The sequence below is a fragment of the Notechis scutatus genome, chromosome 1, assembly GCF_049901735.1.
Source record: "Notechis scutatus isolate UNSWTSFEM ecotype Mainland chromosome 1, rNotScu1.2, whole genome shotgun sequence".
NCBI lineage: Eukaryota > Metazoa > Chordata > Lepidosauria > Squamata > Elapidae > Notechis > Notechis scutatus.
Window position 1 is genome coordinate 302,387,173 of NC_142009.1, and position 25,432 is coordinate 302,412,604.

Sequence of the window (25,432 nt, forward strand, 5' to 3'; positions counted from 1 at the left end):
TGAAAGCACTTATTTCCTGCAGTTAGCCAGATGTCAAGACTTCTGGATCAAAATTTATTTTGCTTTCTCTGTCTTTAATTTTAAATATGTGAATCTTTCTCCTTAAAATACTACCAAGTATTCAAGGCAACTGACAGCAACTATAGCAACAATAAAACTAACACTGTCTGGAACTCATGTTTTAAATAGTAAACAGAACAAAAAACAACCCCCCCAAATATTGGGATAATAAAATGAGTTATAATTTTAATTAAAAGATAAATTAGTAATGTCAATGTGATAATGGTTGGTCTCCATTTGCAGAGAATTCTAATAATCGTAGCCCCCAAATGCAGGCAATTGTAGGAAACTAGAAAATTAAATTTTGAAGGCAAAAAATCCTCTGACAACATGATTCTGATGGTAATATAACAAAAGAGGTTTATATATAGAAGACATTAATTTCACTACCTTTGTCCAAAAATGGAACCTTCACTTTTATAGAATAAAACCAAATTCTGAATTATATAATTGGATTGAATTTCTTGACTGACTTACATTATGACTCTGTCAGAAAATGCTAAGAAAGGAAACTGTGGTAACTCTACGCACACAATAAACACAGTCTTCTGACAACTTCTGGCATACATTGACCTTTCAAATGCTTTGAAGCCATTTGGGATTTTTTTTGTTTTTTTGGTCAGACATTGTTTTGAATTGTTTTCAGGAAGCATGGCAGAGGGACATAATTGTCAATGGTCTTACAATAATCAGAAAGTTTCAAAGTAAATAAAATAATTCATGGTATTGAACAATCTAAGGCAGAATTTGAAACAGAACTATATACAATGTTGAAACATGTAATTGCTAAAATGTATAAGCATTTACTAAATTTGAAACAGAAGAAGAGGTCAAAGAATTCATGACAGTTTCAGTATTGATTTATAATACTTTGATTATAATATGCAAATGGAACAATGAGAAAATATGTAGTTACATATTATATATCATTTTAAAGAGGATTTTGATAAAATGATCTACCATTGGTATGACACCAGAGAAATTATGAAGATCATATAAAGTATGTCAGAAATGTGAAAATCATGAAGGAACATTTGTCATGTTTGGTAAAACTATAAAAAAAAAAAGCTTTAAAAATAGATCCAAATTTGATACAGAGGATTTTAAGAGTAATATGTAACTGAAGACAAAATGTTTCCTTTTAGGATTAATGGATAAATAGTTGCAAAAAAAAAAAAAAAAAAGCCATAGAAGTGTATTTCAATACATGATCACAACAAAATTACCATTTACTGCAGAGAGATGGAAATATTTGACATTGTCCACTACAGAGGAATGGTGGTGAAGCTGTCAGATTTGATGAAATGGATAAATTAACTACTTTCATTACTGGAAAGACGATATGTACATTTATCAATGACTGGAAATGCCTAATGAACTGTTTACACACACACACACACACACGCACACACACAGTGCATTTGTGATCTATTGTTTTGATGATTAGATTGGATTAGAAATACAAGATATGATGAAACCTTAGACAGAGAGATTAAAATATTATTGTACTTATAACTACTGTAAAGATGTTCAGAAGCTACTTCTTTATATTTTAAAATATTGTTTTCTTTACTTTCTCTTTTTGATTCTTTAACTTTTTCTTTTTGCACTTTTAGCTTTTTAAAAATTTCTTCCTTTTTCTTTCCCTTACCTCATTCTTCTTCAGTTTGTATTATTTCTTATAACAACATTAAACATTCTCACTCTGTGGGTAGTCTTTTTCAATCCCGAGTCCTCCACCAGAGGCTTGGAAATTTGAGGATTCTGTGCAGGATCTTAACTGTTCCTAGCACTCTGCTGTTCTAGACAGACTCCCACACTATTCCTGGTTTCTGTTAGAGCCACTCTCCCAGGTTAGGGGTCACTGTCTCAAATGCTCCTCCCACCATGGGGTCCATTTTGGTCTTTACTTTCCATATCCTCTCTCTTTCTTTCTTCAGGCCCTTTTACTTCTCCAGCTTTTCATACTTCTTCTTCCTGATGTTGCTGTCACTTGGCACCCTTAAATTTATCATCACTGCTATCTTCTGGTTCTTATCTACTTACCAAGGCATCTGACTGATTGGCCAGTACCTGCCTGGAAATAATCTTTCTGAATCTGGAAGTCCCACAGAATCTTAGCCCAATTATTCTCTGTAACTTATTGTGGAATTTCCCATCTGGACTTGGGAGGATCTAATGTACACACTATACAGATGTTCCTATAGACATGCCAGCTGTTTGGATGTGCCATTCAGTGTATGCTACTCCTGCCTACATATTATATCCTGCCACTATCTGCCGGACTATCTCAGAGGGCTCTCTGTATAATTTGTACCTCTAATACTGTCTAATATGATAGATCCCAACATGCACTTATGAGTGCATGTATGCACACTCACACACAAACACACCTACATGTATTCCATAATTCCCAGACAGCCTTCAAGAGATGTTCAATTATACCATGTATTTGTCTATATTGTATAGGTGTTTCAGATATGGATGAGCAGAAACAGGTTCTTTTCTCTTAAGAAAGGACATAATTAGCACATGGCTAAATATGCATTTTTTAAAAATTGCTTATAGGATCTGGTTTTCAGCTTTACTATCTCCATTATCTCATTCATAGTTTTATTTTTGCCACATTCCCCTTTCTTTTCACCTCTTTTCCTCTTGTGGAAAGCCTTAAAATGTTATCTTCCTCAGAAAATTAGCAGATTTTTACAAAGGAGACTGTAGTTGACTATTTCTGGTGCCTATTTGAAACATTAAAACAGCCATTACACAATATCCAAACTCTTCTGTCTGCAGCAGTAATTGGAACATAAAATTCCCATGAGGTATGCAGGAATCATGTTGCCAAGCAGCAGTTTTTCAACATGTGCCCTAACTAGCTAATAAAGAGATTTGGTTCCTTGAACACATACTCATTAAAATGATGTATCCAAGGGGATTCTGATCAAACAGGACCTGCGCAATAGCATAAACAGTTTGCGTTGTTTAGTTTCATGATTCATTGAAGCCAGTGTGATACAGTACATTTTACAGATTAATGAAAGGCTCCTTCTAAGAATATTCATGTACCCAAGTGTCAATGTTAAGAGAACAAATGTTAGGATGCTACTCACAACCTGTCGTTCAGATTTTTAAGACTTTCCAGGTTATCAAATTGGCTCATAATTACACATAACCGTGGTGATGACCCAAATGCTAAAAGATAGATACAGCTGGGGCTGTTAATAAGTATCCAATTATATATCATATTTTTCACTCCATAAGACGCACTTTCCCCTCCACCAAAAGTGGGTAGAAATGTCTGTGCGTCTTATGGAGTGAATATTGTGTCATAGATCGTGAAGTGTATTACCCAGGAGTTCCCAACAATAGACTGGTGCCGGTCTTTTGGTGAATAGCACCCAGGCCACGGCAGCGGAGTCCTTTTACAGTGCTGAAACCTGCCTCTTCTGTCTTTGTCATTGCCCGACTCTTCTGTCTCTTTTCCGCAGTGCAGGAGTCAATAGGCAGAGCTGGCACATGAAAGGACACCTATCTGTGGTCTTCCTGCCCTCACTACACCATTTGGTTCAGAATTTTTTTTTTCTTGTTTTCCTCTCTAAACCTAGGTGCATCTTATGGTCAGGTGCGTCTTACAATGCCTGACCATTTTAAGTTACAATAGTTCCAAAAAACTACTTATGACCTGTCCTTGAACTTAGAACAGGTGTGTGTGTGTGTGTGTGTGTGTGTATGCAGGTCTTGGCGTGTTTGGGTCTTTTCCCGTGTAAGATTGAGAGTATCTTGGCAATGTTTCGACGAGGTCCCACTTGCCATCTTCAGGCTGGCACTTTTGGCTTTGTGCTTGTGTGAGCCAATCTGCAAACATCAACTCCATCAACCAATCAAGAAATGACAACACAGCCAACCTCCCCACCAGTATATATAGGGAGACGGCAGCTCCAATCACGCTTTGCTCACACAAGCATGAAGCCAAAAGCACCAGCCTGAAGGGACCTCATTGAAACGTTGCCAAGATACTCTCAATATTACACGGGAAAAGACCCAAACACGCCAAGACCTGCACACACACACACACACACGCACACACACACACACTACATGATTGTATTTTGGGGACTTGGCAACTGACTCAAAATTACAACCAGTTGCAGCATCCTGTGGTCATGTGAACATGGTTTGTGATTGTCATGCCCTTGGTGGAGTCTGACTCTGAGGAAGAGGAGGAACAGCCAACAGGGAGTGGGAGTGTGGCTCCAGAGGTGGTGGAGGAGGCTGGGGAAGGGCAGAGGACGGCTGAGCAGTCAGAGGAGGATCCAGGTCCATCCCCTATCCATCCTAGGTCACGCAGGGAGGAGAGGATAAGGGAAAAGCGAGGTCTACTCAAGAGGAGATTACCATGATCCTCCTCGTGGCTTGCAGGTGGGAGTTATGTATATAAGTTTCTCAGCTACGTAGTTAGAATTGCTGGAGTCAATTAGTGTTTACCTTGAAAGAGGTTTATCTTTGTTGGTGTTCTTCCCATGGACTTTTCTTGGTTATTTTCCTGGAGTTTATATTTAGTTATCTTAGCTTGCTTCGGAACTCTCATCAATGCGGTTTGTTTTGGTTTTCTGTTTGCCTCATTATTTACTTTTGTGACTTTAAACTGTGCCTAATAAAACAGTGAAGTTAAATTGAAGGCTTTACCAGACTTTAATATATGTTTTGGGTTTTGGGTTATTTTGAGAGACTACGGGTCATCACAGTGATATTTTTTGACATTTTGTGGTAGAAAGCAGAAAAACACCCCTACCTATTGGATATATTGGATTTGCTTAACAATAATATGGTTTGCTTAATGTCCACATGATTTCCTTAATGATTGCAGTGAGTTGTTTTACAATTGTTGTAAAACAGTTATAACAGTTGCAAAATTGAGTCTACTCATGTGGGGAATAACACTTATGAATGCAATGATCTACAACTGAAATTCCAGGTTCCAGTGTAATTGTAAGTCGAGCACTACTCACAAATGAATTTCAGTCAGCATACTTCAAAAGGAAGAAAGACATTTAGGAGCTCACAACCACAATGAGCAACCCAGGAGAGCACACAGAAATGGAAGAGTTTTTTTAAACAGATTTGAACAGGGAAGGAACAATGATGTGCACTCATCCTCCTGAAAACTTACCCTGCAAGGCAGCAGCAATGATGACCTGCCCAATGGGTATTGTTTGTCTTCTTATCAAAAGAATATATTAATGATATCTGCTGCATATGCAATTTTTTTTGCTTGGTAAGAAGAAAGTACTGGAGAACAGCTTTTTTTCTTCAAGACCCATCAGAGATCCATGGTAAGCTCTCTATGAAAGGCTTCAAAATGAGATCTCCAAGGAAAGTAATATATTCAAAATTGTCCAGAAGTAGAAGAGAGACAAAAAAGATCCAAAAGAGGAAGAAGGCACCCCGTGTGTATAGTGAGCACCAGGCAGGTAATTGGTCAATTACATTGTCTTGGACGACATCTTGATTTAATCTGTGGTTCCCAAACTTGGTTAAATTACCCCTAATTGGATAAAAGTGGTTTTTCTTTGGTTAACAGCACACAAACCCTTTACCCAATCACAACAGGGACATTTACATTTATTTAAAGTGTTTTACCTACGTTGGGTAAAAAGGACTTTCTAAGAAGTGATTTTGGATAATGAAAGCAAAAGTTTGGGAAGCACAGATGTAATCATTCTTTCTTAAGCTACAAGGTAAGAAAGTGTGTACAAAGAAGAGGTGCCCTTTGTCACTAGAGCTCATCAAATGATTTAACACTCTGGACATGGAAAATGACTCTCAATCACTTGAGATAATTTTGTCATCCCAACATCTTCAGAATGGAGGAAAGAATTCTTAACTCCACAGAGATCAAGGAAATCAAACCTATCCATTGAGTAGAAAAGCAAACAGTGATGGAGATAAAAGGCCCATTACTGTGAGGGAGAATTGCATTTGTGTAACCAAACAAGCTATCTTAAGTGTGCCCTCCTCCTGAAGATGAATCTAAGATGTGGTGGAAAGACCAAGGTTGATCAAGCAGAATGATTCTTGTGCATTCCTACCCAAATATGTACATAAATACAGGGAGAAATGAAATTGCCACAACAGGATAAATACTTCAGGGGGTTACAAGCAATAAAAAGCCTTGGTTGGGAGATGAAACAATTGAAACCACCAATAATTCTTCATTTATGGATAAGTGACAAGAAGATAAAGCAGCAGTATTCTGGGACTGAAGAAGCAGTATTGCTCTTAAGAAATTCCTAGACCAAAATAAAAAATGTTTATGCAAGCCTGACCTGCATTTCACAAGGTTAGGGAAAAAATGTTGGCAAAAAGTTTGCAAAATTTATCAAGAATGCCATGAATAAATCAGGATGGGGAGAAAGACAGAAGTACTGACTCAGGTAGAGAAGTGCAGGGCATTAGGAACATGGCTACATATAATGGAGGAAAGGTGTCTCTAAATTCTCAACATATAGCAATATAGAGATCTGAAGAAACCTGCCCCATGTTTTGAACATTAATTTTAATGATTTCTTGAAGCAATCACATTTTCGTTTTGGCTTCTAAAGACTGAAAAAAATGGGAATGCCTTAATAATATCTATTATTAAAGTATTCCAATTTTTGAAGTACTATGTTCACTCTCAATACAGGATTCAACTTCTGAGATACCATTACAGGATACTCAGCCCTGATAGATCCCATGGCAATGAAGAGTCTTAAAGTTTGGGAAGCACGTTTGATGAATATGAAATGCATAAGTGCTTTTAAAAACCATACACACACACACACACATAATTATAGAGACACATGAAATATATACAATTACTTTGGTCATATAGCATCCAGTGACTGGAGGTAGAAATATAAAGCATGGACCCAGACAAATACATTTTAAATTATTGTTAGCATTGGAAGATTAAAAAGTATTGGCTATTTTGTTCTATAATTCCTGAGCTTCTTAGACATACTTTGCAAGATATAGAAATATTAAATCAGTTTAATATGATGTATGTACACACACACACACACACACACACACACACACACTGTTCAAACAAATACACGCATGTATAACAGTTAGTTTAAAAATGTAGAAATCTTGCCAAGGAGTTTCTAATGGAATCTGCTTATGTCCATATTAAAAATGTAGAAACAGAAATGTAAAGTGTGAATGAGGTAAAGCTTAATGTCATTTTGTCTTGGTTTGAAAGCCATAATTAGCTAGCCAATCTGCTGAATGTGAACCTGATGAAGAATCTAAGCTTGTGTCTGAATAACAGGTGTAATGATCCTAAACATCTATAAAAGTCACAAGTTATTTATTGGAAGAGGGTTGTGCCATGACCTATAAAACAACCAAATAGAATCTTGATGTTAAATAAGTAAAAAAGAAAAAAGTCAGGACCACTTAGGGACAGAGGATGTGAGGAGGGAACAGGTAACAAAAAGTGTATTAGGCCATTACAATGCAAACCACTGATTTATGTACTTGCTTCCAATACTGAGAAGCACTATACAAAGGTGAGGACCATGAGGTTTGTACCATGATGTCACTGCACAAACCACAATTTCTTCATCGCCACTGTTAGTTCCAGATACTTGTGTGCATGCCAGCATCAAAGTCATAACTCATGGTTGACATATCACGCTAAACCATGATTTCTTTAACAATGCATCACTGAATACATTGCATCCATTTGAGGGCACACATTACCTAAGCCAAGTCATAGTAAATATCCCAATGAGTGGATCCACCCAAAATTCTAAGCAAAACTAAATGGTTGTGAAAAACACCTCTTGGAATTGAGCATCAGCATACTATATGGTTTAATGAGACTGAATGCATCATTCAAGTTTATGTTCTAAACAATTTGAAAAGAACCGTTTGCTAAAAACCATGCATTTTTCACTGTTCTGAACAGATTAAATAAACATAGCCAGTCTCCTAATGCAACTCTGATTACTGTACTGGAATACCTCCTGAGCTTCCTCATAATCTAGTTCGACAACCTTTCCCAACTTGAAAGTAGATCTGCCCAGATCAATCGGATTGGTTTTTGTTCTTTCTGAGCTCCATATGAAAAAGTTAGTATGTGCAGAAAGCTCCTACTCACGGCAGACTTCTCTAGTCCTTTAGCTGAATAACTGCTAGCAGACTGATAACCCAACTCAGTGAGTCCTTCTTGTTGAGACGTTTCATTTGAATCAGACAGTATGAATTAAACACAGAAAAAAAATAAGTTGTTGAATATGCCATTGCTATAATGCAAGCTACTTGTGCTTGGAGCATGCTAGAAGAATAACTCAAGTTTGGTAGCCTTGCATTTCCTTTGGGGTATCGAGGAGAGCTGGATTACAACCAGTAGAAGCCTAACATGGAATCAGATTTATTGGGAGCTAATATGAAGAATTGTGGATGACTCATTCTTTTTCTGTAAGGAGTAACATTCAATTCTGGCCTGTTTCATGTACCTCAGAAGAATGTAGGTTTATAAACTCATTTGCATGAAGTAGAACTTAGAGCAGTTTTTTCCAACCTTGGCAATTTGAGGATGTGTGGACTTCAACTCCCACTTATAATTCATGTATTACCAGCACAAGGGGAGGTGGGGGGAGGAATCTCACATTCAGGAACTTAGGGCAGCTTGCTGCTAATCACATGCCAAGCATTCCATCCTCTAGGATCCTCTTTTCTCTATTTGAACCAGAATAAAATTTAAAAATAAGCTAATATAAGAATGAATAAGAGTAAAATGTGAACATTAAATCAATAAATGGCTACCAATCAGGAATAAAAGGATTCAGGATTATGGGCTCTTATTAGTTTACATTAGTTTTGTGAATAATCAGATTTTTTTAAAAAACAAATTCTTCTTTTTTGTAATTTGATGGAATAATCTTTCTATGAATGAGTAGGGTCAAATAGATTGTAACTACATGTTTTTGAGTGTTATTTGTTTTTCCATTTTCTTTAAAAAAAATACACTACATTTTTCATGTAGCTTTACTTGGCCATGTACAATATCCTTTTGACAAATTCTATATGCCTCTACCATGGCCATACTTGGGCATCCTTTATTTCAAGTGATGCTTCAAAGACCATATTGTTTAGAGATAGTATTCTAAAATGAGCCATTTAATCCAAAATCTTTCCTTTTGTATCAGCTTTTCTACAACTTAGTGCTGGCCAGCCAATAAACATTGTGGATTGGATATTTGGAGTATATTAGTATGAGTCTGCTTTCAAATCATTTACATTAAAAGTTTTTTTCTGAAAAAAAAAACAAACCTCCTGCCATCTATCTTACTGATGGAAACACACTCAGCAAGAAAAATAAAATTAAATAGAGAATGCAAGATTGTGTCTTGTCTTAATCAAACTGATAGTAAATTCACTAAAATCATCAGAATCTAAATCTACTATCTTCTTATACTAATTCTGTCAACTGTACTAAAAATATAATGATTCAGAAGAAGTAGACTAATCATAATCCATACTGAAGTTAGCTTTTATGATGTTTTATTTAGTACCATTCCTAGACTTGTTCTTGCAAATATTATCCGTTTTTCTCTATGTGATGTCTATGAACACTATTTGCAATGTGGAATTTAGAAACCAACAACCAATGATGACCACGGTATAATTTGAATGTACAGATGACATGAGCATCCATTTATAAAACTGAATTTGGAACTGGAGGAAGAATAGCATATGACATACCAATGTTATCATACAAACAATCCATAATATAAATTAAATGACGTAATGCTAACAGAATATTCGATCAGTCAAGAGTCTTGATGTTCTCTCAGTTTGGTTCAGCCCCTCAATCAATACTTGAATCCATGAGAATCAGAAAACTTACAATATGGAGGAGGAGGATACACTCGTGAAAGGCAAAAGTTATTTTTAGCAATTTTATCTGCTTTGCATTTCCATACTAAATGCTTTTCTTTTTTTCTTTTTTTTCTGCTTTCAACAATTTTAAATTTAGAATTCCAGTGGGAAAAAAGCAGAGGAATTAGATAAACAACTGGAACAGCACAAATGTGAATGTCCATGTACATGGAGGAAAGTACCATACATAGGCATACACCCACTACTTTAAACTGCAGCCTTCTTCCTGTCCTTTTTTAAAGACACCCCTATTGCCACATTATATATCTAACTTCTAGTTTTACTATGAGGTTTCAGTGTGACAATTTGTTTTTTATTATGAGGGTTTCAGGGTCATGTCAGGAAGAGAAATATCCATAACTATGTATTATTGATAAAACAGGTTGCTGAAAAATGGAACGTTCCAGATTAACTTTTAGAAGGGGAAAAAACAATTAATGGTACAGCAATCTACTTCCACAAGAGTTGCAGATTTTCTAGGTATAAGAATCAATCTTGATTCATTCAGTCATTCATATATTCATATTTGTATATGTGTGTATATATGTATGTGGGTTTCAGGCAAGGAACAGAAATACAAGTAACCATAAAAATAATAAAAAATGTGCAATCAGATTGCAAGAAATAAAGAGGTTGGTTTTAGTTAATCAGATAGCTAAACCAAAATGCTTGGCCATGAGTTAGGTGCATTTGATCCCATTTATTTCAGTAGAAATGTATTTGGTCTTAATCTAACCCTCTTATTGTCCTTCTTACTGAGCTGTTCGGTTTGTTGAACAGTAACACAACAATTTCATCACACTAGATTTTCACAGCTTTCCATTCATACTCCCTGATGGTCTGCTTTTATTTTTAAAAGCACTGTAATATTCTATTTTTATGGGGCCAATATTGATTTTGTTTCCCTTTGCTAGATAACCTTTAAATTCTATTCCAGACCAACAGATTCCAGATGTGCTACATGAAATTCAACAGATAAAGAATGGTTATGTTGTTGAAGGAAATTTATTTCTTGAAGAAACCAAAATAACTAAATATTGGATTCTTCTTTGTAGTCCTCATCTGACCTATTTCGATATACAGCTGAAACACAATTTCTCTCCTATTGCTTCAGGCTGTGACTGGATCAACACATGAAAGTTTTCTATCCAGAGTAACAGCCAGATCCAGCTCTGCACTTCAAATTATTCACATGCTACTTGTTATTGGCCCCACTCCTACTGGACACAAGTCTTCCTAATCTTATCTCTATGTAAAACATACTGATATAACAATGCATGTTATTCCACAGAACACAATTAAATAAATTATTACACATTCTCTCATAATTTCTCTTGGGGAATGAATGTAAGCTGAAGTTCCAGATCCTGCTTAACAGAAGCAGTCAATTTTATTAAAGAGTATTCCTTCAGATTTTAAACAAATACATGAAGCTGCTTTGCACTGAATCAAGTAGCCTGCTGATTCAGGCTGTGCTACATGGACTACACACTGGTGTTTGTTATTTGAAGCACTCTAGAATCTCAAGCAGAAGTCTTGCCTAACTTCGGGAAAATAGTCTCCATCCTTGGAGAGAGCAAAAACTAGACCACCTGCCTGCAAAACATGTGCAATAATGCTGACTGAGCTCTTAAATAAGAAACTACAGCCAGGTATGTGATCTATGGCAGGAATAGGGAATGAAGGGTCTGCCAAACTTTCAGCAGACCAGTCAATATTGCCAATTGTGAGGGACCCTAGGAACTCTAGCTCAGCAACATTTGGAATACCAGGACTTTCAGCAACTGATACAAAAGTAGGGAGAAAGACTTCCAGATGGTTGCTTTCCTATTCACCCCTTATTACAAGTCTTTTAGGCTCACTACCTGTAGTTACAATTCAAATTGTCCCAATATTAATCTTGATCTTATTCATCTATCAACCACTTAATTAAATTACACTTAAGCAGTGAATGTGTATATCATATATGTATACATGTTCCAGGTTTAGCTACCAAGGCCTAAAGCATGGCATGAATCAATAACCTTAAATAAGACAGCAATGTCCATTGTGGTGAATATCTTGCATGTACCGTTACTTAAAACACACTTCATATTATCTACGATGCATTATTCTAATAATATTCACAACTCTCAGAACAACGCAAAGGGTCTTTAATAATATATAAAGAGAAAAGACAACTATGGTTCTGCATGTCTGCTATAGACTGCAATATTCCACAATGGTAAATGTTGGATGGATTTAAGACTCATTGCCCCAGAAACAACACAGTCTGCTGTCTTGAAAAGCTATGCCTAGGTGTGCATATGCATCTATGAGACCTCTATAGTTCTTCTTGCAAAAGCAATCCAGGATGACGACCGAGTGGCTAAGAAATCCTAAACCTGGCATTTGGACTTTTGCCATTCTTCCACTGGCAAAGAAAACCCATCTGCTCATAAGCTGTTTCTTTACCGTGAAATGAAGACCCAAGAACAGCAGAAGGAATACAACATGGAACAAAGATTGAAATTATATAAAGGTAGCATTATGTGGCTACTTTAAAAATGTAACAAGGAACCTGCAAATATATAGTAATAATAAACCTTGGTTCACAGCTAAACTTAAGCAGCTGCGTTGTTCCAAAGAGGAAGCCTACAGAAAAGGTGACAGAATGCTATACAACCAGGCCAGAAACATATTAACAAGAGAGATCAGAGCAGCAAAAACAAGCTATTCTGAAAAACAAGCTATTCTAGGAATCAATTCTCAACAAATGAACCAGCAAACATGTGGAAAACTCTTAAAAACATCACTGGCTTCAGCAAACCTCCTTCCCAGGCAGAAGGAAATCAACAACTAGCAGATGACCTGAATATGTTTTACTGCAGGTTTGAAAAGAAACTACAGCCACCTATCTCCACAACCCACATCTCAAACATACCAACAACAGCCAAGCCTCCTACAATTGGCCCCAACCCATTGGGTTCACAACCTCTGGTGATCACAGAAAAAGAAGTGCAAGATCTATTACACAGACAGAAGCCAGGAAAAGCACCAGGGCCAGACAAGTTAACTCCTTCTTGCTTAAAAGTCTGTGCTGACCAATTGGCTCCCATCTTCACCCGAATCTTCAATAGATCACTAGAGATGTGCTATATTCCTTCCTGCTTCAAACATTCTACCATCATCCCAGTGCCAAAGAAGCCCTCCATCAAGGAACTGAATGACTACAGACCAGTTGCTCTAACATCTGTAGTTACAAAAATCTTTGAAAGGCTTCTGCTGTCCCACCTGAAAACCATCATGGATCCGCTGTTAGATCCCATGCAGTTTGCATACCAAGCAAATAGATTGACAGATGATGCTATTAACATGGCTCCGCATTACATCCTACAACACCTTGAATCTCCAAATACCTACGCAAGGGTCCTCTTTGTTCAGCATTCAATACCATCATTCCAGACACTCTTCTAAGTAAATTAAACCAACTAGCAGTACCTGAACACACTTGTAAGTGGATCACAAGCTTCCTAACAGACAGAAAGCAGCAGGTGAAGCTAGGTGGAATCACATCCAATACCTGTACAATCAGCCCCCCCCCCCCAAGGCTGTGTGCTATCTCCACTTTTCTTCTCCCTATATACCAATGACTGCATCTCAAACGATCCATCTGTTAAAATACTGAAGTTTGCTGATGACACAACAGTGATTGGTCTCATTTGAGACAACGATGAATCTGCATACAGACAAGAGGTTATACAACTTGCCTCGTGGTATAACCGGAACAATCTAGAACTGAACACACTCAAAACCATAGAAATGGTGGTAGACTTTAGAAGAAACCCTCCCATACTACCACCTCTTACAATACTAGGCAACACAGTATCAACAGTAGAGACCTTCAAATTTCTAGGTTCTACTATATCACAAGACCTAAAATGGACACCTAACATCAAAAACATCATCAAAAAAGCACAACAAAGAATGTTCTTTCTGCACCAACTCAGAAAGCTCAAACTGCCCAAGGAGCTGCTGATACAGTTCTACAGAGGAATTATTGAGTCTATCATCTGCACCTCTAAACTGTATAACTCCCTCAAAATGACGCTATAGAGCACTGCACACCAGAACAACTAGACACAAGAACAGTTTTTTCCCGAAAGCCATCACTCTGCTAAACAAATAATTCCCTCAACACTGTTCAACCATTTACAAAGTGTACACTACTATTACTGTTAATCTTCTCACCACTCCTTATCACCCATCCCCTCCCACTTGACTGTTTCTTAGTATGATTTGATTCTTGATTGTACCCTATGACTATCATTAAATGTTGTACATTATGATTCTTGATTCTTAACTAATGTACCTTTTCTTTATGTATACTGAGAGTATTTACACCAAGACAAATTCCTTGTGTGTCCAATCACACTTGGCCAATAAAGTATTCTATTCTATTCTATTAAAAATGTAATCCAGCTTTTTCTAATGTTCAGATATGTTGGATTATGACTTCCCATTATGATGACCATAGTTGAGCATAATGAAACACAATGTAATACAAGATACCTGCGGGGTACCAATGGAGAAGGAAATTTAACGTTGTCAATATACTTTGATACTCCTGTCTTCTTCCCAGATGTTGGCACACTTTCTCCATAGTTTTAGTCAGAGTTCACAGTACTGATATTAGCAAGCTATGCCTCCCCTCTGGAATTCCCACAACTTAATTGGAATTAAGAAATTGCCCTAAATTCCGGTTTGTCGGCATCGCGAGCGGTAGGGATTCGCGAAGCTGCGCGATCCCTGCCGCGCTAGCCGTTTTGGGGCTCCGACCGGACGGGTGCGGAGCAAGGCTGCCCTGCAGGGGTAGCTGAAGGTAAGGGGATCCGGAGGAAGGGTTTGGGGTGTTGCAGACCCCCTCCCTGGCCGGCAGAACCCCCTTTTACCAGGACGGTGCAGCGGCGGTCCGTAATGGCCGCCACAAAGAAGTTGACAGCCGGGCAAGTATGCGCAGGAGGAAGAAGAGAAAGTTATTGAAAGTGAAAGTTCTTCTTGGTTGACCCAGGGCTTTGAGATTTATCTAATTTAATTCCTGGAAAAGATGGTTTTTTGATGATTTTTTCCACAAGAGAAAAAAAAAGCGGCTATTTTGAGGTGCTGAAGGAAAGTTTACTCTCCCTCCCGACGGAATTAAGCCGGAAGGGAGAGGATAAAGAAAATATATAAATTTGGATCTTGTTGGAGGAGATGCCTTGAAGACTTGAGGACAGAAATATAATCTTAATAAGGCTTTAAAATATAGATTTGGACTCTTTTTTTTATTTGTTTGATACCACCCTGGAAGAGGAAGGGGGAATTTTGGCTTGCTTGGATTTATTGAGGATTGTGGATTTTGGGATTGTTTTGCCTTTCTCTCAGAATATTTGGTTGGTGTAAGAAGGAAGAGGAATAAAGAAAAGAAAAGATTTATTTATAATGGCTTTCCTTTTTGAAGACCTGAGGGATGAATATGAGCAAACAAAAGCAGCCTGCAAAGATGGCATGGAAAAAGCTTTTCTATTTCTAGAAATGGCGCTGGTCAATTACCAACAGACAATGGAACAGATGGAAACGGAAGAAGAACAACAAGGAAGAGACGAAGACGCCATCTTCATTGAATCCCAAAACTTATCTAAGGAAGAAGGAAGGAAGAGAGCAAGGAAAATGAAGGACTTAAGATTTAAAAAAACATTTGAGAAAGAGAAAAATATGATGCAAAATAAATATAATGATAATAAACAAGAGAAAAAGGGAACACAACAGAGAAGGGATCCCAGCAAGGCAGAGGTTAGAAGAAGAAGGGGGTAGGAAGATTTGGTGGGGGAAGAAAGAAAGGGGAAAGGCGGAGAAAAGCCTCAAAGCTTTAAAATTGGATGGGAGAAGAGGGATTTTTTTAGAGACAAAGGATGAAATATAAATTTCTGTAAGAAAGATTCTGCTAAGGTACAGAAGATGGTATTGTAACATTTATATTTGAAATAGTAAATTAGAATGGTTTAAGATTTAATAAGAAATTAAAATGTTGAAGTTTAAAATTGAAATGTCGAAGTTTTTAATAATGATTGATTTAATAATGATTGATTTTTGAAATGTAATAAAATATCGAAGGAAAGGAGGATACAATGTATTTAAACATTTTTGGTGGATAGAATGTACCAAGCAGAACCAAATTGGGTATTTGTTATGTTGAATTTTAATTTTACTAACTTAGGGGAGGATAGAAAGGCATCATACTCTGATTAGTGATTTCAGGAGAAATTCTTTTTATTATAAGAAGAGATAGAGGGATAATGAATGGGCAAAAGATACAAATTTAATGATTTAATTAAGATGGATTAAATAAGATAGAATTGTGAAGAGTGATATGCGCTATTATTTTAGCCCATGCAAAGAGAGGTAACTGGGGCCAAGGTACTTTACTAAAAGATTTTTTTATGTTTGTTTGTGTTTGTTTGTGTTTTATGAGAATATTGGGGAAATTATTGTAGAAAGACAGGGAAAGATTGAATATGTAATGATTTGTTTGTTGTTGAAACTTTTAATAAAACTTGTTTTAAAAAAAAAAAAAAGAAATTGCCCTAAATTCTTGAAATAATTTAGAAACGAAATCTAAAAATATTAGGTCCCCAAAAATGTTAATTGGTGTCATGGTAGCTTAATTACTGTCATGACTAATGACCATAATTTAGCTGGATTACTTAAAAGAACTAGTAAAGGAAACTCCCTCATAATTTTCCCATTGCTTATAGCAGAAGTGCAAACGCACACAGCCCACAACACTCCTGAAAGCAACCCAGACTAGATTAAAATGCAACTGGGAAGTATTTAACAAAATGAAATGAAACAATAATGCAATAAAACATAGAAAACATTCAATTTTAAAACTAAGTAATAATAAACATAATCAACAAAGACCATAATACTCCAAAATCACGATTTATGAGAAGTCTTGTACCAATTCACCACCTTGACGTAAGTTCAGAAGTTGACCAGGAGCACCATAGGTGACTGGACTTCCCTCTCAAATCTATGCTGCAGCGGTGCCAAATGACTTAGCTGATGCAATTAAATTGGGGCATACTCAAATAGTAGAAATAAGCCACATTTATACACCATTTGAAAGAAACAATAAAAGCTCATTTACACACTATTCACAAACAAAAATGTTTCCTTTTTAATGTATTAGTTACATCTAGTTCCTATCTGATTTTTAAGTAGTGTGTGTGTGTGTGTGTGTGTGTGTGTGTAAATGTGGTTTTCTAAGTCAATATGCAGCCTGTAAGAACCTTTGCATTAGGTTTAGTGCCTCCCTTCACTTCTATTTGAGATTGATACCATTAGCTTACATGATCTGCTTATGATGCATCCCATAGGGCAGCAGTCCACAATCTTTCTGCGGGGGAGAAAAGGGATGGTTCCATGCAAGTGGCAGATATGCAAGCATGAGCAACTCTAAATGGAGCTTCGTGCAGAAGTGCGAACACCGCCACTCACCTGAGTAGACATTCACATGCAAGTTCAAGCACCGGACGCTTGTGAGTTGTGCAGCCCTGTTCCAAATGGGCTGCAGCCTAGTAGTGAGCTGCAGCCTGGGGGTTGGGGACCCCTGCCATAGGAAGTTACTCTTTGTATCTTTGGTTCTATCTGAGGGAGTCTATCCTAAATCCCTACACTCCAGGTGTTTGGACCATAAACTCCCAGACTTTCCAGCCAGCAATTTATTTCAACTAACCTTCTTATAATATAGTTCATGTAAACGTATCAGAATATTTCGATAAGATCAGAAGAAAGCATTTATACAGCTCCTCAGTTGACAATAAAATGATCAGAATAATAAACCACATGCTACCAAAACAAGCACCAGAGTTTTTATATTGGTTTTTCTTTTTTATTCTGGTTATACTACTGCAGGATTTCATGTCATCCATCAACAGCATAAGTGGTTCCTATACCTGTTCTTCTTCAAATGGATGAGCTCACATATTACAATAAACCATAAGGCACAGTTAGTTAGAGGCGTAACATAATACGCAGATGGAATCAGTAAAATGAAATCATGGCTATAAATGACAATAAGAAACAACTATTTTCTATGGCTTTATGCAGAGAGGATGCATGGTTTCTTTGTGGTTTCCTGTATTATTCTGTCTTTGGTTCATACATAGTTCAAACTTAAGGTTAAAAGGAAACTCATATCCTACAGTCTTGCCACATGTGTTCTGATTATTTTGCTTGCTTGCAAGATTCAGTTATTTCTGTCTTGTTCAGTAAACTAGTATTAAGGCAAATCATAGTTTAGCATAATGTACCCAATGTGATCGTTGATAAAAGACATTATCTTGTATTCCACAAAAGACACATAAGATATCATTTACATAAAAAATAGACCCCCAAAAGAAATGGCAATATAATTTTAAAAACTATTTAGGGAATAATTTATTGTCTAGGGCAGGGGTGACAAACTCAAGGCCCATGGGCCAGATCCAGCCCATGGGGTGCTCAGCTCTGGCCTGCAGGGCTGCCCTGGAAACAGCAAAGGACCCACCCATAGTGCCTCTGCCAGTGAAAATGGAGCTCGGGAAGGCCACATGCAGCCCCCCCCCAAGCTCCATTTTCAGCCGTCTGCCGCCATTTTCACTGGCAAAGCACTTGGGCCACCACAGGAGCTCCTGACACGAGTGACCTTGACCTGGCTATGCCCACCCTGGCCACACACACACCAAGGTCAAACACAACCCTGAGGCAGCCCTCAATGAAATCAAGTTTGATACCCCTGCTCCAGGGCAACGTCTAGTAGCAAGTGGCTAGCCTAGAGTAAAGGAACTTGTATATTTTGATGCAAAAAGCAGTTGAGCTACAATTCATCGAACTTTGCCTTCTCTAGCATCGACAGACACTTATTTTTCTTTAACCCAATTACATGTATTGCCTGTTCACTAGGATGAATATGTTCATTATTAGTGAAAAATTAGATTAAGAATGTTGGTACTGTTGCTGAAGTGTAGTATCACTGCTTGTATTTATTTAAATTGTAAAGTGCCACTTCTCTATTCTTCATCTGCCAACAAATAATTGACATTTGATTCCGTGGTGAAAAGTTGTTCTCTTTTTTTTGGATAGAATATTAGTTGAATGATTTTCCAACTTCATGGTTCATTGTACTGTACAGTCAATATAGTTTAGCACCCATCTCAGCTTTTGAATCACACCATGCAAATGACATGCAGCCTTTCCCAAATTGCCCATTACGAGCAATGATTCAGAATCTGACCTTGACTCTGTCAATCTTGCTCCATTTGAACCTGTGAATTATCTGCCTCAGCAATCTTTAAGCCATGATTCATCTGAAGTTGCTGATCAACCACAGGCATCTCCTGAACAGGTGGAACAGTCAGATGATGAAGCACAACACCCTCCCCAACAAAGCCCCAGGCCTCAGTGCATGCAGTGGTGAACAGTGCAACATCGTTCAGTGAGGCTCTTCTTTAGACAAAGGGTGAGGCCTGAGTAATTGCAGCCAGCTACTTGCAGATTTAGGTCGCTGCTCTGCTTTCAGACTTCATAGGAAATAACTTTTTAGTATACCAGCTTGTGACTCTAGTATCTGCTTCTTGTTTGAGACCTTTTAACTCTTGGACTGGCTGATTTCGTATCCTATGACACTTAGAATGTATTTGGAGTACTGCCTTGCTTCTTGGACAATCATTGGCACTCTTCAGGCAAGCATTCTCTAGTAGTTATTTGAATTTAAATTCTGTCTACTGTTAACCTGCCTAAATTGCAGTAAATATTTCAGCTCCTTAGTAACTGTGTCTGCCATCTTGAAACAGAAAACTGATTGGACAAATCTGTTTTACAGAACTATGAAATTTTACTGGGTTCTTGGCACAAACAGACATGGTGCATATCATACCTTTTTTTAAAAAAATCAGAAAAATTAGAAAAAATGGATAAAATACCTGAATATGCTAAAATCATACCCACTTAAATGAAACAATCTGTAAACTTAAAGGAAAAAATCTTTTGAAAGCAGAAACAATACCCTAATCAGGGAACTACCAAGCATAAAGCCACACTCCCAACATCAGCAGAATAAGCTACTATGCAGTCCTTGACTTACAACCACAATTGGGACTTCAATTTCTGTCACTAAGCAATGCAGTAATTAAGTGAGACATGCCTGATTTTACAACGTTTTTTGGCCACAGTTATTAAGCAAATCTCACTTCTCCCATTGACTTTGCTTGTCAGAAGTCCCTTGAGATGGTTACAAATAGTGATTCCAGGATGCTGCAGCCATGGTGAATACATGCTAGTTGCTAGGCATCTGAATTTTGATCACTTGATTGCAGAGATACTGCAAATCATAAATGCAAAAATTAGTTCTAAATCTTTTCAATGCAGTCACAACTTCAAACAGTTGTTAAATGAACAGTTAGAAATTATGTATGTAGGTATGTAGGTATGTAGGTATGACACGGTGGCTCAGTGGCTAAGATGCTGAGCTTGTCGATCGAAAGGTTGGCAGTTCAGCAGTTTGAATCCCTAGCACCGCATAATGGGGTGAGCTCCCATTACTTGTTCCAGCTTCTGCCAACCTAGCAGTTCGAAAGCATATAAAAAATGCAAGTAGAAAAATAGGGACCACCCTTGGTGGGACAGTAACAGCGCTCTGTGCGCCTTTGGCATTTAGTCATGCTGGCTACATGGAGACATCTTCAGACAGCGCTGGCTCTTCAGCTTTGTAACAGAGATGAGCACTGCCCCCTAGAGTCAGGAACAACTAGCACATATGTGCGAGGGGAACCTACACACACACACACACACACACAGAATCTTTAATTTGTTTAGCTTCAATTTTTTTATATATATTTAACTGATGATTAATTATGTACCATCAGGTTTTTGTCAATACTTAGTGAATAGAGAGAGAGACAATAGATCTTCTCCACGGTCCTTCACGTTGTCCAATATTGCACCTATTGTCAGTATAACTGAGACCATCCACCTTGTTCTAATTGTCCTTTTCTTCTGCTTCCTTCTACTTTTCCCAGCATCAGAAGCTTGTCCACAGAACTGTCTTTACGTAAGGTGTTCAAAGTTGAATAATTTGAGCCTGGTGATTTGTGCTGCAAATTCCATGCTAGATCTAATTGGATCTAGATTTCAGAGAAAAGATAGTCCTGCAAAGATATTCAAATCCTGAGCTGTGCAAGTCTTGAAAGTTGATTTTAAAGTGTGCTAATCAACACAAAGAATTGCACCTGGAAGCCAACTGGCAACTAGTTCAATTTTCACAGTAGTGGTGTTAACTTGGCAAGCGGGAGGTGCCCCTTATTTCCTAAGGACATTTTTAAAAAAGTATTCTCACTGTAACAAATTGCAAAATGACCCTAATTTTATTAGACCCTAAGCTAATAACTTGAAATATGATAGCCATGATCTTAATGGCTCAGAGTTAGGAGTATTAGGTAAGTTTGCCCATCTTGAGTGTTATACACACACTGCACACACATCACACTGATTAAATAATTGATACTGCAAAGATGTAAACAAACACATATTTAAACTATCCCAATTTTAATGGGTTGTTATAGCCTCCCAGTCCAAAAGACTATAGACATCTTACAAACCAATAGTAGATAACAGTAGAGAATTTTTTTTCATATGTTGATCCACATCACTGTTCTGCCTTCATCCACACAGGGCAGCTCTCATCCTCTCTATGCTACAGACCATTGGCTGTTTCAACTATGGAAGGTGGATGTTGTAGTCTAACATATCTGGAAGGTACCAGATTGAGAATAGTGAATTCAATGCAAAATTTGTAAAGCGGTAAAATTAGAACGGTTCTGCTACCTAATTATTTGGGGTGTGATATTTTTAACTGTGTCTTTCCTAGCACCATGGCAACTAGTAATAGTGCCAGGAGGGAAAATGTTTTAAGGAGGTTTTGGAAAAGTACATTTTTCAGCCTTTGAGTAGCAAATTTGTAGAAGTATATTTTCTTGAATGCTTGTTCAACAAAGTGGCTGTTGATTTCCAAAACAATTCTTAACTGAAAATGGAGACAGTTTTAAAATTGCACGTTCTAACTAGGAGATACAATTCAGTTATTTACTAATGAGTACACCATTACATTACAACAAGACACATACACACACACCATTTCATTCACTAGGCAAGCCATATCAAGTGACTTTATCTAAAGATGCTACTTAATCAAAATATTGCTAGGTAGAATAGACCCAATTTCAACAAAATACATCTACCCGGACATGTAACTATCTATTTAAGCCTCATCTAACTACCAGTTTAAACCTCACCTTGAGAAATCAACAAAATGTGTTTATATAGTTCAGAATTAATTTATGAAACTATCTGGCATCAGACACAAAGGCAGCTATGGACTAAGATTGTCTCAAAGCCTTTTGAATAATGCTGTTGAAGAGGCCACAACACTGGGCAATTTACCAGAGGATTGAAAAAGAATTGATGAAGTTCCTAGACAGGAGTATAAGACCTCCAAGGTCCCTTGCAACTCTGTTATTCTCTTCTGCTATTACTTTCATACTATCAAGTCAGTAACATTTAAAATTCTGTCTACTATGTTGCTATCTATAGTGTCTTGGCATCTCTGACTAAAGATTTCTAATAACCTGCAGAAAGGGTCAATGCAAAACATGTAAATTTGTCTGGCTGTTTCACTCTGATACACCTTCTACTAAACTCGAACTATGGAAAATTCTACCGTGTTTCTCATATAATAAGACTTCCTATTGGGGGAGGCCCTATTGTTGGAGAAACAGGGTATATACAGCAGAACATGAATGTTAAAGAAGACAGCTTTCAACATGGAACTGTGGTGATCTAACAGGATAAGCATATATGGTCTCAACCATTAATTTAGATCCAAATTCTACTCTATTCAAAGAAACTTTTCTTACATTATATTAGGAAGAATAAAGACAACCACGGTTTCCTTTAAAAAAAAAATCCTGGGGAAAATTCATTCCTAAATTTGAGATATCCCCTTGCAAGATTTTTTTTAGGACACATGTATTACTAGATTTTATTCCTTAACAGATGTGCTCTGAAACAGTCTTTACAAGGTGAAGCTGCCTTTGACACCACAATAAACTGAGTTTTCAACTCTTGCATTACTCTATTGTGAGATGATAGCTAGACAGAGAGATTTCTCCATAGTTCAAGACAAAGCATTCCATGCTAACGTACTTAAAAAAAATATTCTGATGCTTTTAAAATTCACATTGGATGAATAAATAAAGTGGGCACTTAACTGGGGACTACTGTAGCATATATGTTACATCACAACTCTGGCATGTTAAACTCTTAATTTCCCCAATATTCTATGACTTGATTTTCTTACCAAGATTACTGAACAAATTACAATTGACTGGATTTCTACAATCTACTAAACCAGAACTAATAAAGCCATACTGTATATTAAGATGGTCAGACATCGATCAAGACCCTGGGATTTCACAATCAATCCTTATCAGAAACTTTAACGCTGGCAAGCACAGTGGTGTATAGTGTGATGCTAATGATGACAGGACTATAGGTTCAAAGTTCACATTGGTCATGTCGAACAGACAGAAATCCATTTGCTTGTTTCTTTGGGGAGAAAAACCAAACACAAATGCCTTAACTGAATTTGGACAACATGCTAAGTTATCACATGTGCTTTTCTAATTTGTGGTTAAATGTGTTTTGTGTTTTTTATGTCAAACCAAACCAATACGATTGTTATATGTCTTGGTTTGGAGAATCCAGAATCCAGACCATCTGATTTCATAAACTATGGTTCAATTAAAAAAGAGTTACATATAGCACAAATGCATGCAAAATACATTTTAAAAAGTTGACAAACCAGTTTAAAGAGAACACTTTATAAAGACAACAGATATAGTAAGTCTTACATCATACCTTTGCACAAATTAATATTTCATGATATGTTGAACAAATATTGCATAAGGATTTATTTACATGATGATTATATATATAATCATATATATATATAATCTTGTTTGCTTTATAAATTGCAAGACATACTCACATGGATAGATTTTCCCAGAAGTTGGGCAGATTCATTTTATCCATTGAATTTATCTCCTATACTGAAATTTATTTAACATATGTAACATCTGCAGCTGGCACAGTATTATCTGTCATTTTGGAAATGGGAATCAATTCATTGGATCCTTTCAGGGCCTGGCAATTTCTTCAAATATATTTACATTAAATTATCCCCATGCCCACAGAGATAAACAATATTTTGCATTCTACAAGAAAGCTTTGAAAATGCCTTTTAAAGTAATAAGAAAACCTTTGTATTGACTATAGTAGCAAATATCATATACAAGACCTGCAAAAAGAAACTTTTTCAACTAGTTAATTAGAAATCTATCAGTATGTCTGAAATAATTATTTCATAATAATGATAATTAATGTGAACTTTACAAGCATTTAAGTTCAATACATGTTATTAAAAATATAAACCAGTACATGAAAATACTGGTAATGCCAGTTAAAGGTTATTTCTGTAATTACAGATGCTCAATAATAGATAATTAACACTAGTGGAGCAAATTAGAAACTGCTAAACAATGAAGACAAAAATGCATAAAAAGGAAGATAAACATATAAATAATAATATGCAAACTAGCTAGCTAATATTACAATACATAAGTGAGAATGCTAGGATATTTATGAAAAGTTAAAATGTTAATAAATTGTAATGAGAACTGCTTAAAGTAGTCTAAGTGCTATTGCTAATCATAATCATAATCATAATAGAAAATTTGTTTCAAAATTAGCCTGGTGCCCTTTGTGTCATTTAAAAGGATTTTAGCTAATACTAAAAGTGAAATAGATACACAGTACATTTTGTTAACACAACCTGATTACAACCTCATTACACATTGATCTGTGCTATGCCTTGCTTAGTATTTGCTCATTTATTATATAAACCCTTACTGATAGTTCAGGCAACAAATTAAAATGCCAAGAGCCACATTATGAATAAATGCAATTGTAATAAATAAACATGATTGACCCAAAGTCACTCCATAATTCTGATCTAATCTTCTAGTGGCAAGATCTCACCAGTGTTAGGTTTGCATATCACATCATCATTGGTCATGTTAACTATCATGCTGAATAAATTGCAACAGAAGGATTCACATATTGTATTTAGCCATAACTATGGTTATGACTTCATAAAACTCAATGGCGGGTTTCAAACACATGCTGAGCTAGGTTTAAATGAATATTGAGATGCTGTTTATTATCTTTTACAAATAATTAAGTACTCACTGAAACACTTTTTTGAGACAGCTGACATCTATGCTGTTTTACTGCAGCAAACCTGTTGGGTTCTAATTTTGCCAAT

The 25,432-nt window shown here is 36.7% G+C and overlaps 1 protein-coding gene across 2 annotated transcripts in view; it reads right to left on the reverse strand.

Annotated features, from left to right (window-relative positions):
• CLMN (calmin) overlaps nucleotides 1–25,432 on the reverse strand; it is an 87,833-nt gene that overhangs the window by 56,881 nt on the left and 5,520 nt on the right. The window lies entirely within an intron of this gene.